The sequence below is a fragment of the Carcharodon carcharias genome, chromosome 5 (genome assembly GCF_017639515.1).
Source record: "Carcharodon carcharias isolate sCarCar2 chromosome 5, sCarCar2.pri, whole genome shotgun sequence".
Lineage (NCBI taxonomy): Eukaryota > Metazoa > Chordata > Chondrichthyes > Lamniformes > Lamnidae > Carcharodon > Carcharodon carcharias.
The window spans coordinates 121,150,207-121,163,876 of record NC_054471.1 but is presented as its reverse complement, the minus strand read 5'-3'; the positions used below and the strand labels follow the sequence as shown (position 1 = coordinate 121,163,876).

The window sequence follows — 13,670 nt, the reverse complement described above, 5'->3', positions numbered from 1 at the left end:
CATTTTAAAAGTTCTATTTGCACTTTATTGTGACAAAGCATATGATGTTTTATTAAAAAAAAACAGCTTGGTGTGAAGCATTGTCCTACAGATCCCACTTTATGACTGCAGATTTTCAGTGATTTCAGCAAAAATCTCAGCTTTATCTGCCAAAACTACTCATTATTACAGCTGAATAAGTGTTGTTTTCATTTCTCCTTCCTATACCTGTACCCTAAAGGAGGTAATAATATGAGCAAAAAGAAACTCACAAAACAGAGGAAACGATTGGAAACAAAACACTTTGAATAATATGCATTCAGCTACCAGAAACAAAAATTAGTCATTGCAGTAATAGTAACTTAGATTAACATACAAGAAAGAAATATGAGTCAGAGACATCATTGCCTTCAAATAACTAAACATATTAATGCAAGTTTCTTATCCTGAGAATAAACATAGTCCGGGTTTTGATTTAGCATGCATATTTTAATTACAACTATTTAATAGGCCGATAAAGTTTGATATCAAAATGATACCGCAATAATATGCAAATTAGAAATGCACGCGATTGAAAGGCAGACGTTAACAAGAAAGCCCACATAAGGTGGGAGAGTGGCTCAGTGTCTAGTTTTTTTCTCTGCAGTTCCTTGCAAGCAGCTGTCCTGCGCGCGTGCGCATTGCCGACCTGGAAATTTGTCTGCTACTCGTGACAGAATTTGGGTAAGAAACGGTGCAATTTTTAATTCTAAAATAAAATAAATTAGGACCAAAAGCTCCCAGACAACGAATGGTATTTCTGGGTCTTCCCTCCAGCTGGGTTGGGTATTTAACTTCTCCCTCAACCTCCTCTTCTTTCCTGGCGTTTATCCTAATTGCATTTGGTGCAACTTAAATAAAAAGTAGTTGCAGAGAAGCGAGTGGCCGGGACTGTGTGCTTGCCAGAGCAGCCCAAGTCCCTTCAGCAATTAGAAATAAATGATTAATAGCGGGGAGAAAAATAGGACAGAGAAGGGGAAAAAACCCCAATTTAAATAGAGGAGGAAACAGAGTACTTGAACATTGCTGGTGAGTGATGATAGTTGGAGGTGGATATTATAATAATTATTACAAACTCTCCAGTGACACAGACCATTTTATGGAACCCGAGTAAAGTGCGAGGCTTCCAATGGAATGGGAGCGAGTCGCCGCTCGATACAATGTTTCCGCGCGGCTCCTGCTTTGCTCTTTCATTTCCCTTTTCGCATCTTAAAAGAGAAAGGGATGCAATAAATTCACGTTTAAATGCAACGTGTCTCCTTTTAGGCCTTTACATGAATATAGACTCCGCCATTTTGAGAAACTGCCCAAATAAAATACAAGAAGTGTTTGAGGAAGAGAAATCTCGGGGTGGATTCTGCAAAAGAGAGCGAGAGAATGTGAGGAAAAGAAGGGGAAAAAATAGACATAGGAAAGTCAAGGTTTGGAGGGGGGGAAAAAAACTGCCGAGCTTATTTCAGGAAGTGCACGCGATTGTGATGCGCATTTAAATTATTAAATCCTCCAGTAGGTTAAGTTTTTTTTGGTAATTGTTACCCGGGGACCTTATTGACAGTGTGAGGATTTAGATATAGAATTATGATTAAAACTAGTTTGAAATCCACAAACTTAAATTTATAACAAATGAACGTCGGACTTGACAGGAGGAAAGTCTGGCGACGGCATTTATAAAATTTCAGTTTCATTTATTTATCTGCTGTAAAGTAACGTTGGTTGTCACTCATACTTTGCGGTAAATTAGGTGCGAGCGCTGCTAACAACTACTGTAAACATGTAAATCAAATGTATTTTCTTTTGTATTCATTATTTGAAACTACTGTACATAGTTGAGTGCAATCTGGAAACTTTCAAGTACAAAACATCTTTTTTAAAAAAAGATAATGCAGAGCGACCTCAAATGGTTTTTGTCTAGTGGTGCAGGAAAGGATGGGGCACTTGGCTGTCAGGACGAGGTAATTGTTTTTGAAGGGAGATATGAGGATCTAATTGTTTAAATTTAAAGGGACTGTGCTTTTTTTGTATAGGTTTGTTTTTATTTACTGTTGAATCATTCAGAAATCAATTCCTTAATCAGGACAGTCTTACTATGAATTCTTTCAGAATGAATGTGGTCTGATTGCTACAAGAGTTTAATGCTTCTATCTCTGATCCACATGCTGCTTGGAAAAAGAGTTTCTGGCTGTCTTTCAGGGTTGGAAAAATACTGTCGAAATACTTACTTTGCTATTGGTGTAGTGAATAAATTATTTTAACGAAGTGAATGAAATTTTCAAACAGAATATTCTTCCACCAAAATTATCATTCTTCATGGGCATTAGAGGAATTTGAACAGAAGAAAATAACCCTACCAAACTGAATTACTGCTGGTGATTTTCCATCATAGCTGATCACTAAGGAGTGGAGCGACGAACTTTTGATGTGCTGTAGTACCACAAAGAAGTGTGATCGCTAAAACATGGTATTCTCTCAGTTGAGGATGTTCAGTCCTTCTCCTTATTGCTTAGAATTATGCTGTCTTAAGTTGGCATTCCAAAATGTGGATACTCCCTTCTCCTAAGACTATGCCTAACAAAGAATTTGAGTGATCAATTTTGATTTTACCTAATTCAAGATAAATTGCAACCATAAGACATTCGCTCATCCAAATTTGAAATGGTGATTTACACCATTCTCTGTATGTGGCTTAGCGAACCCGTAGTACACCATTTACTAGATTTAACCAGCAATCCAATGATGTTCTTCTTCATTTTAGATTGGTTGTATGTCTCAGATGCTGCACTAAGTTTGACAATAGTCACCCAAATGAGTAATAGAGTTTATAGAGAATGAAAGTTGCTATCGGCAAACTGGTTTCTCAGAGGAATAGCGTCATGTGTGTTTTATGTACAAGGGCCTTTTTGCCTTTCAGTGCCTCAATACACTGATTTATCTTTTTGACAATTTTTCAGAAGCCAATTTTCTCTTCTCCTTCATTTTCTGAAGCTGTTGACTCCTTTATTGGAGTACAATTTCATAATTTCTCATCACTGTTTGGTTAATTTACCCATTGGCCATTCTTTGTTTGCCTATTAGTCTTGAGAAAGTTGCCAGACTTTGTAGAAAATACTTACTTTTCCTCCATGTTGGAGATATTTCATAATTCTCAACAAAGATATATTCCTTTGAGAAAGAAAGACTTACCAAAAAGAATACACCATCCATGATGGCGAAAGAAGGAAGTTAAAGATTATATCAAATTGAAAGAAAAGGTGTACAATGCGATGAAGATTGGTGGTAGGCCAGAAGATTGGGAACATTTTAGAAATCAGCAAAGGCTGTCTTCATAAAAGAAAAGGAGAAATTAAAATCTGAGAAACTAGTAAGAAGTATAAAAAGTGAGCTTCTACAAGCACATAAAAAGGAAGAGTAGCTAAAGTAAATATTGTTCCCTTGCAGGATGTGACTGGGGAATTCATAATGGAAAACGAGGAAATGGCAGAGACTTTGAACAAGACTTTTGGACCTATCTTCATGGTACAAGTCACAAAAAGCATCCCAATAATAGTAGAAATTCAATGAACGAAAGGGACAAATGAACTTAAAAGAATCGCTATCACTGGAGAAAAAGTACAATACTAGGTAAACTAAAGAGACTAAGGGCTGCCAAGTACCCTGGCCCTGATGGCTTGCATCCTAGAGTCTTAAAAGAGTTAGCTGCAGAGTGGACGCGTTGGTTGTAATCTTACAAAATTTCCTAGATTCTGGAAAGGTACTAGTGGTTTGGGAAACCATAATTGTAACACGTCTAGTCAAGAAAGTAGGAGACAGAAAGTAGGAAACAATGGGCCAGTTAGCTTAACACCTGTCATTGGGGAAATTGCTGGAATCTACTTTCTTTATTTGTTCACAGGATGTGGGTGTCACTGGCTAGGCCAGCATTTTTTGCCTTTTCCCTAATTGCCCTTGAGCTGCTTTTTTGAACTGCTGCGGTCCATGTGGTATAGATACACGTGCTGCTGTGTGTCGATGGTGGAGGGAGTGAACATTTAAGATAGTGGATGGGGTGCCTGTCAAGCAGGCTGCTTTGTGCTGGTGGCTCTCGAGCTTCTTGAGTGTTATGGAGCTGCCCTCATCCAGGCAAGCACCCCTGACTTGTGGATGGTGGGCATGCTGTCGGGTAGTCGGGGGATGATTAATTCTCCACAAAATTCCCAGCCTCTGACCTGCTCTTGTAGCCACAGTATTTATGACTGGTCCAGTTCACTGATCACTGTGGTCACTGATAACCCCCAGGTTGTTGTTAGTGGGGAATTCAGCAATGGTAATGCCATTGAATGTCAAGGGTAGATGGTTAGATTCTGTCTTGTTGGAGATGGTCATTGCCTGCCACTTGTGTGGTGTGGATTTTACTTGCCACCTATCAGCCCAAGCCCTGAATGTTGTCCTGGTCTTGCTACTTATGGACATGGACTGCTTCAGTATCTGAGGAGTCTCGAATGATGCTGAACATTGTGCAATCGTCAGCGAACGTCCCCACTTCCTACATTAAAATGGAAAGGTCACTGTTAAAGAAATAATAGCAAGGCATTTTGAATACCATAATACGATCAAGCAGAGTCAGCATGGTTTTCTGAAAGGGAAATCATGTGTGACAATTTTATTAGAGTTCTTTGAGGATGTAACAAGCAGGGTGGATAAAGGAGTGCCAGTAGATGTAGTGTATTTGGATTTCTATAAGGTATTCGATAAAGGTGCCACATAAAAAGGTCATTACACAAGATAAAGAGCTCATGGTGTTGGGTGTTATATATTAGCATAGATAGAGGATTGGCTAACTAATAGGGAGCCAAGAGTTGGGATAAAGGGTAATTTTCAGGTTGGCAAACTGTAATTAGTGGGGTGCCACAATGATCAGTGCTGGGGCTCGACTATTTACAATCTATGTTCATGACTTGGATGAAGGGACCTGTGTATTGTAGCCAAATTTGCTGATGATACAAAGATGGGTAGGGGAGCACGTTTTGAGGAGGAAACAAAAGAATCTGAGATATAGATAAGTTAAATGGGCAAGAAATTGGCAGATGGTGCATAATGTGGGAAAATGTGAACTTATCCATTTTGGTGGGAAGAATAGAAAAGCAGAATATTATTTAAATAGACAGAGAATTCCAAATGCTGTGATATAGAGGGATCTGGGTGTCTTCATATATGAATCACAAAAAATTAATTAATGTGCTGGTACAGCAAGTAAAAAGGAAGACAATTGGAATGTTGGCCTTTACTGCAAGGGGCATGGAGTACAAAAGTAGGGAAGTCTTGTTACAACCTACAGGGCATTGGTGAGACTGCACCTGGAGTATTGTGTACAGTTTTGGTCTCCTTTTTTAAGAAGGGATATATTTGCTTTGGAATTGGTTCAGAGAGGAGCTCACTAGGTTGATTCCTGGGATGGAGGGGTTGCCTTATTAGGGAAAGTTGAATTGTTTGGGCCTGTACTCATTGGAGTTTAGAAAAATGAGATATGATCTTACTGAAGCACATATTCTGAGTGGGCTTGACAGGGTAAATGCTGAGAGGTGTTTCCTCTCATGGGGGAATCCAGAAGTAGGGAACACTGTTTCTGAATAAGGAGTCTCCCATTTTAAGATTGAGATGAGGAACACTTGAATTGTTAACCATTGGAATTCTCTGCCCCAGAGAGTAGTGAATGCTGGATTATTGAATATATGCAAGGCTGAATTAGGCAGATTTGTGATATACAAGGGAGACAAGTGTTATGGGAGGCAGGCAGGAAAGTGGAGTTAAGATTGCAATCAGATCAATATTATTGAATGATGGAGTACATTTGAGGAGTTCAATTGCCTACTCATAGGAACATAGGATCAGGTGTGGGCCATTTAACCCTTTGAGCCCTGCTCCACCACTCAATAAGATCATGCTGATCTGGTTGTGTCTTTGCCATCTTCCCCCATAACCCTTGACTCTCTTGCCTATAAAAGGATCTACCTCTGCCTTGAATAAATTCAATGACCCAACGTCCACTGCTTTCTGGGGAAAAGAATTCCACATACTCATGACCCTATGAGAGAAAGAAATTCTCATCCGCTATCTTAAACAGTAGACATCTTATTCTTAAACTGTGTCCTCTGGTTCTAGTCCTAGTTCTAACGAGTTTATTAATCTCCTGATTATCACTTCTTTTTGAAAATCTAATGTATACCAATATTAAAAGGTACCTTTAAATCCAGCAGCCTGCCCATCAATTGAATATGATGCATGATTATAAGGGATTATAATATTTGTGATATAGAATATTAGCTGGCATGGTATTTTGATGGGGTAACATGAGCCAGCAATATTAATAACACCTTGCAGATTTGCAAGGATAATATTTGCCAATTTGTTACTGGCCTGGTAAGTAATTTGAGCTACTCAATAGCAAGTCAATCAAAATTATTTTTTATTCAATGCCTTAATAAATGGAAATTAATCTCTTAACCCGTACAATTGTGCACAATTTATACTTACGAATTGATAAAATGGGGTACATTGAAAGGAAAATCAAATCCAGACTTTACGACCTAAAATTGTATAGTCTAGCCAACAATATTAATTCTGCATTTTCTTGTTGCACAAAACATCTGCTGCATCAACAACTTCACAGAATCACAGAATTTTAATGGCACAGACAGAGGACTTTGGCCCATTGTGTCTGCACCGGCTCTTCAAATGAGCATTGGGACCTAGTGCCATTGCTCTGCCTTTTCCCCATACCCTTGCACATTGTTTCTATTCAAATACTCATCTAACGCCTCAATTGAACCTGCCTTCACCACATTTCCAGGCAGTGCATTCCAGACCCGAACCATTCATTGTGTGAAAAAGATTTTTCTCATGTCACATTTGCTTCTTTTGCAAGTCACTTCAAATCTGTGCCCTCTCATTCTTGATCCTTATTTTTTAAAGAGGGGACAGCTTCCCCCTATCTGCTCTATCCAGCTCCCTCATGATTTTGAACATCTCTATCAAATCTCCTCTTAGCCAGCCTCTCTCGAAGGAGAACAGTCCCAACCTATCCTCATGGCTGCAGTTTCTCATTTCTGGAACTGTCCTTTAAACCTCTTCTACATTCTCTCCAATGTGTTCCCATCCTTCCTATAGTGTGGCACCCAGAACTGTACACAATATTCCAGCTGAGGCCTAATGTGTCTTTATGTAAATTCAGCATAACCTCCTGGCTCTTGTACTCTATGTCACTCTTAATAACGTCCAGGATACTATATGCTTTATTGACTGCTCTCTCCACCTGTCCTGCCACCTTCAATGATCTACGCACATATACACCGATGTCTTTCTGCTCCTGCACCCTCTTCAAAATTTCACCCCTTATTTTATAGTGTCTGTCCATGTTCTTGCTACCAAAATGCATCACCTCACAGTTCTCTGCATTGAACTTTATCTGCCCACTCCACCTATTTGTCTATGCCCCCTTGAAGTTCTCCACTGTCCTCCTCGCAGTTTACAACACTCCCAAGCTTCATATCATCCTCAAATTTTGAAGTTGTCCCCTGCACACCAAGGTCTAGACCATTAATATAATACCGACTCCTGGGGAGCTTCACTGCAAACCTTTCTCTAGCCCGAGAAATATCCATTGACCGTTACTCTCTGCTTCCTATATTTCAGCCAATTTTGTATCCATATCCCTTTTATCCCATGAGCAATAACTTTTCTCTCAGGTCTGTTGTGTGGCACTTTTGAAATGCCTTTTCAAAGTCCATGTACACCACATCAACAGCATTTCCCTCATCGGCCTTTTCTGTTACCTCTTTTAAAAAAAACTCCAAATGAGTTTTTAAAAAAAAACTCCAAATAAGTTAAACACAATTTTCCCTTTAGAAATCTGTGCTGGCTCTTCCTTACCATCCTAGATTTTTCCATGTGACTACTAATTCTATTGCGAGTAATTGTTTCTAGATCTTGCCCACCACTGAAGTTAGATGAACTGGGCTGTAATTGCTGGGCCTATCCTTACAACCTTTTTTGAACAAGGGCATAATGTTTGCAATTCTCCAGTCCTCTGGCACCACCCCTGAGTCTAGGGAAGACTGAAAGATTATGGCCAGTGCCCCTGCAATTTCTACTCCCTTCAATATCCTTGGGTGCATCTCATCTGGTCCCAGTGTCTTGTCAACTTTAAGTACCAACAGTCTGTTCAACATTTCCTCCTTGTCAATTTTGAACCCTTCTAGTGACAGTTTCCTCGTCTGTCACCATGGCCTGGGTAGCATTCTACTTCCTTGGTAAAGACTGATGCAAAGTATTAATTTAATGCCTCAGCCATGGCCCCTTCGTCCATGTATAAATTCCCTTTTAGGTCCCTAATCAACCCTTCTCCTCCTTTTACCACCCTTTTACTATTTATATGTTCATAGAAGACTTTGGGATTCTGCTTTATATTTGCTGCCAGCCTTCCCGCATAATCCTTCTTCGCTTCACTAATATGCTTTTTCACCTCCCCTCTGAACCTTCTGTTCTCTCTTGGCTTTCAATCATATTTTCTAACTGACACCTGTCATAAGTACACTTTTTCTTCTTTACCTTAATTTATATCTCCTTTTTTATCTAAGGAACTCTGGATTTGTTTGCCCTATCTTTCCCTTTCAATGGAATATACATTGACTGTGCCTGAACCAATTCTTTTTTTAAGTTATCCCATTGTTCAGCCACAGGTTTTCCTGCCAGTCTTTCATTCCAGTCTATCTGGCCCAGCAATGTTTTTGCCCCATTGAAGTTGGCTTTCGTCCAGTTAATTACTCTTACTCTGAATTGCCTATCGTCCTTTTCTATCATCATCCTAAAACATACAATACAATGAGCATTCTTTCCTAAATGTTCCCCCACTGACACTTGATCTACTTTGCCCATCTCGTTTCCAAGAACCAGCACACCAGTCCAACGTTGCATCTTTTCTTGTTGGATTGGGCACAGTGCTGTCGAAAATTTTCCTGAACACAATCTAGGAACATTTGCCCCCCTCTGCCCATTACACTACCACCGTGCCTGTCTACATTCAGGTAGAACTTATATTTATGTATCAACTTTAATGCAATAAAGTGTCGCAGAATGCTTCATAGGAATGTTATAAAATTTGACACCAAGTCACGTAAAGTGATATAAGATGACCAAAAGCTTTGTCAAGGGGGTAGGTTTTAAGGGGTGTGTTTGAAGAGAGGTAGAGTGGGTTAGGGAGGGAGTTTCTGAGGTTGGGGCCTTACCAGCTGAAGGCACAATCATCAATCGTGGGACAGTTAAAATCAGTGATGCTCATGTGGAGGAATACTGGTGTCTCCGAGGGTTGTGAGGCTGGAGGACATTAGAGATAGGGAGGGGTGAGTTCTAGGAGGTATTTGAAAACAAGCATGTGAACTTAACCAGGAGTGAATGGTGAGCGAGCACAGGGTGATGGGTGAGTGGGTCTTGACATGAATAAGAACACAAAGTTTAGATCTCCTGAAGTTTGAGGGTAGAATCTGGGAGTCAGCCTGGAGTTCATTGGAATAGTCAGGCCTTGAGGTAGCAAAAACATGGATGAGAGTTTCAGCAGCAGATGAGATGAGGCAGGAGTGGAGCTAAAAAATGGCAATAAAGTGGAAGTAGGCGGCCTTGGTGCTGCTCCGGATATGTGGTTGGACGTTCACCTTAGGTGAAATATGACATCAAGGTTGGAAGTGGTCTGATTCAGGCCTTGACAGTTGCTGGGAAGGGGGATGGATTTGGTGGTTAGGGAATGGAGTTTGTGGGTGTGGGGTGGTGGTCTTTTCTGCATTTTCAGCTGTGTTAACTGGGACCAAAGATGATTGCTTTGGTCTTCCCAATATGCAATTGGAGGAAATTTTTAATGATCCATATTGGATGTTGGCGTAACAGTCTGATAATTTAGAGAGAGTGGCAAGATATAGAAAGCTGGTAGTGAGGTAGAGCTGGCTGTTGTCAGTATACATGTTAAAACAGAAGACTGTTGAATGGATTGTGCATTAAAATTGTAAAATGAAATTTCAGACATTGTATGATATGCAGATGATTGCAAAAAATGATTTTAAAAATATTGCATAAATGGGGAAAAAGCACCTGTAAAGGAAAGGTTGCCAATAGTTAATTACAGTAACCTTACCCACCTCCCAGCATGCCTACCCACACCCAAATTTTAAAATAATGCTGGAGTAAAGGTTGCTACTGTTCAATTATTTGGTTGAGAGAACCAGTTGCAGCCGCAGACACTTCAGCTTTTGGTAATGAAAATTGCTGTAATTAATATTGTAACTAAGAATAACTGTGTAAATAATATCTAGCAAATCATAATTGTTGTGTTTTGAAATGAATACATTTAATTATTGTCTGGATATTTTTTTTATTATGAAACCTTTTCATTCTTGGACAAGCCAAAGTCCTTTCCTTAACATCACATTATTATTTCATGATTTCAACTGTAGCAGAAGGTACTATTGTCATTTCAGAGGAGTGTTAAGTACAATAGTGAGATGTCCGCTCAGGTCCTCAAATGAAAGGACTTTAGGATTAACTATGTAGGCTAGGCTGTGCTGTTGAGTGGGAAGATTCTCGTGGCTAATATGAAAGTGCTATCTTTCGCGTCATGCCACATATAGTTGCCGATTTTTTTTAAACCACTGTCACCATATTCTCACCAGACACCCAAAAGGCAGAGTATTAAAAATCATTGAAACTATGTAGTTGATTTTAACCCAGGAGCACAAGAGCATGACTATATTCCAATATGCAGTTTGACTTGTTGCAGTAGCAAAGAAGGTTTAAATCAATAGTAAAGTTAGTGACTAACTTATCAGCAGCCAATGTGCCTTTCCCTCATAACTCTGGGATGTAGTTGTCCAGAACTCCCTTAAGTTGGCCTCCAGAGCACTTGAGGGATTTTTGAGGCAGCACCTCATTCCACTGTGCTGAATTTTACTTTATCCCAATTGTGACCACATGGAAGAATTTTCCGAGTCATCCAAAATCTCAGCAGCCATTTCTTTCTAAATGTTTTGTCTTTTAAAGTGTTTAAATGATTTCTGAAAATATTTCTAGAAGCCTATTTTATCGGTGCAATGGATCGGTACACTAAAATGGCATCTGCGGTGTGCACGCACATGTTTGGTGTTGGCGCTGAAAGGTGTTTTGAGGAGTTCATTAGCATGGAGCATCTATTGGAAGTATGGAGAGTGGGCAGATTCTGATGTCATTCAGTGTGTAATGTTGATTTGATGCTAGGGCTGTCATGTTGGAGCTCGATGCTCCACTAATGCCCCTTCTTAACATAGCTGGAGCACTGAGCTCCAAGGCAGAAAAGACCACTACCCCACCCTACCTCTCCCAGAAACACCTTCAACTACCAGTTCTATTTAAAGGGATCATCAGCTACTTTCGGGTTAGTTGTTCATTGATTTCTACTGGCTGTTGTTGTGATAGGAGAAGTATTTGGTGATTTCCAGAGTTGTGTAAAGTTGCTAAAGTCTTCAGGGAGTGGGGTGGCATGTGCTGAAGGACTTAGACCTGACTTAAAGGATTCTGCAAAACCACCTCTTCTCAGACATGGTTGCAGCACTTTGCACCTGTTTTGGCCTACAGCATGACAGGAAGAATAAGCAGAGATGACACATTGCAAGACAATCATCAGGTAAAGGGTACTGAGAAAAGTATTAGAACTAAAAGCCAACAGGTCCTCAGGTCCTGATGGACTTCATCCTAAGGTCTTAAAAGAAGTAGCTGCTGAAGTAGTAGATGCATTGGTTCTAGTTTTTCAAAGTTCCCTAGAGGCTGGAAATGTCCCATATTATTGGGAAACAATGAATGTGATTCCTCTATTCAAGAAAGGAGAGAAAGGAAGTTGAAAATTGCCGGCCAGTTAGCTTAACACCTATCATAGGCTAGAACCTACTATTAAGGAGGTTATAGTGGGGCACTTAGAAAACCTCAATGCAATCAGGCAGAGTCAACATGGTTTTGTGAAAGGGAAATTGTGTTTGACTAATTCATTGGAGTTCTTTGAGGAAGTAACAAGCAAAGTGGGTAAAGGGGAACCTGTGGATGTGCTGTACTTAGATTTCCAGAAGGCATTTGACAAGGTGCCACATCGAAGGTTACTATGCAGAATAAGAGCTCATGGTGTACTGAGTAACATATATTAGCACGAATAGAAGATTGATTAGCTAACGGGAGACAGAAAGTAGCCATAAATGGGCCATTTTCGGGTTGGCAAGATATACCGAGTGGAGTACCACAGGGGTCAGTGCTGGGGCCTCAACTATTTACAATTTATATCAATGACTTAGATGAAGGGACCGAACGTATGGTTGCTAAATTTGCTGATGACACAAAGATAGGTAGGAGAGTAAGTTGTGAAGAAGGCATAGGAGTTTGCATAGGTATAAAGATAGGTTTAAAGATAAAGAGAGGACAAAAAATGGCAGATGGAGTATAATGTGGGAAAGTATGAATTTGTCCACCTTGGAAGGAAGAATAGAAAAGCAGCATATCATTTAAATGGAACGAGATTGCAGAACTGAGGAATGGTTGGATTTGGGTGCCTCTACATGAATTACAAAAAGTTAGTATGCAGGTATAGCAGGTGATTAGGAAGGTAAGTGGAATGTTTTAACTTATAGCAAGGGGAATGGAATATAAAAAAAGGAATGTTTTGCTACAGTTGTACAGGACATTGGTGAGAGCATATCTGGAGCACTGTGTACAGTTTTGATCTCATTTAAGAAAGGATATAAATATGTTAGAAATAGTACAGAGAAGGCTCATGCAACTGATTGTTAGATTGAGGGGGTTATCCTATGAGGAAAGGTTGGACAGGTTGGGTCTGTACCCATTGAAGTTTAGAAGAATGAGAGGCAATCTTATTGAAACACATAAGATCCTGAGGGGTCTTGACAGGGTGAATGCTGAAAGATTGTTTCCCTTTGTGGGAAAAACTAGAACTAGGGGACACAGTTTAAAAATAAGGGGTCTCCCACTTGAGATCTAGGTGAGAAATGTTTTCTGAGGGTCATGAGTCTTTGGAACTTTCTTCCCCAGAGGGCGGTGGAGACAGGGTCATTGAATATTTTTAAGGCAATGATAGATAGATTCTCGCTTTATAGTGGAGTCGGAGGCTATTGGGGATGGTGGGAATGTGGAGTTGGGGTCACAATCAGGTCAGTGGCCATCTTATTGAATGGTGGTGCAGGCTCGAGGGGCTGAATGGCTTACTCCTCATTCTTATGTATGTTTACTTATAAGATGAGCTACTGGGGTTACAGGGGTGGGGAAGACTCTCAGCTTGAGGCCATATCTGCCCAGAATGTTTGGGGAGCAATTCTTTGTTCCTTACTGAGGTTCAGGTAAATGTGTTAGACCTCTTTGCTTCACTATGGAGGTCCTTATTGATATCTGCCACCTGCTGCACCCATACCTGCAGCCTCAGAAAGGTGAGGGCCACTTTGCAAATGGCTGTGAAAGTGACCATGGTCATAAGAGTTTGGCTCCCTCCAGGCTGGAGCTGGCATAATTTGCAACACCTCGTAGTTTGCCATCCACTGTTATAAAAGTGAGTTCTGAGGCTCTATTTTTTAAGAGAACTGAATACTTTTCTTTCTCTCTTGCTGACA

At 40.1% G+C, this 13,670-nt stretch overlaps 1 protein-coding gene across 5 annotated transcripts in view; it reads left to right on the top strand.

Moving 5' to 3' along the window:
* The first annotated feature begins 631 nt into the window (after positions 1 to 631).
* l3mbtl3 (L3MBTL histone methyl-lysine binding protein 3) overlaps positions 632 to 13,670 on the top strand; it is a 185,840-nt gene continuing 172,801 nt past the window's right edge. The window contains exon 1 of one of the 5 annotated variants that reach the window (XM_041188292.1): positions 632 to 702. The gene's annotated coding sequence lies outside the window, so the exon portion shown is untranslated. Of the gene's footprint in view, positions 703 to 930; positions 1,048 to 3,552; positions 3,637 to 13,670 lie in introns of those variants that run through there. The other 4 variants (XM_041188287.1, XM_041188293.1, XM_041188290.1 and 1 more) reach the window with 4 other exon arrangements.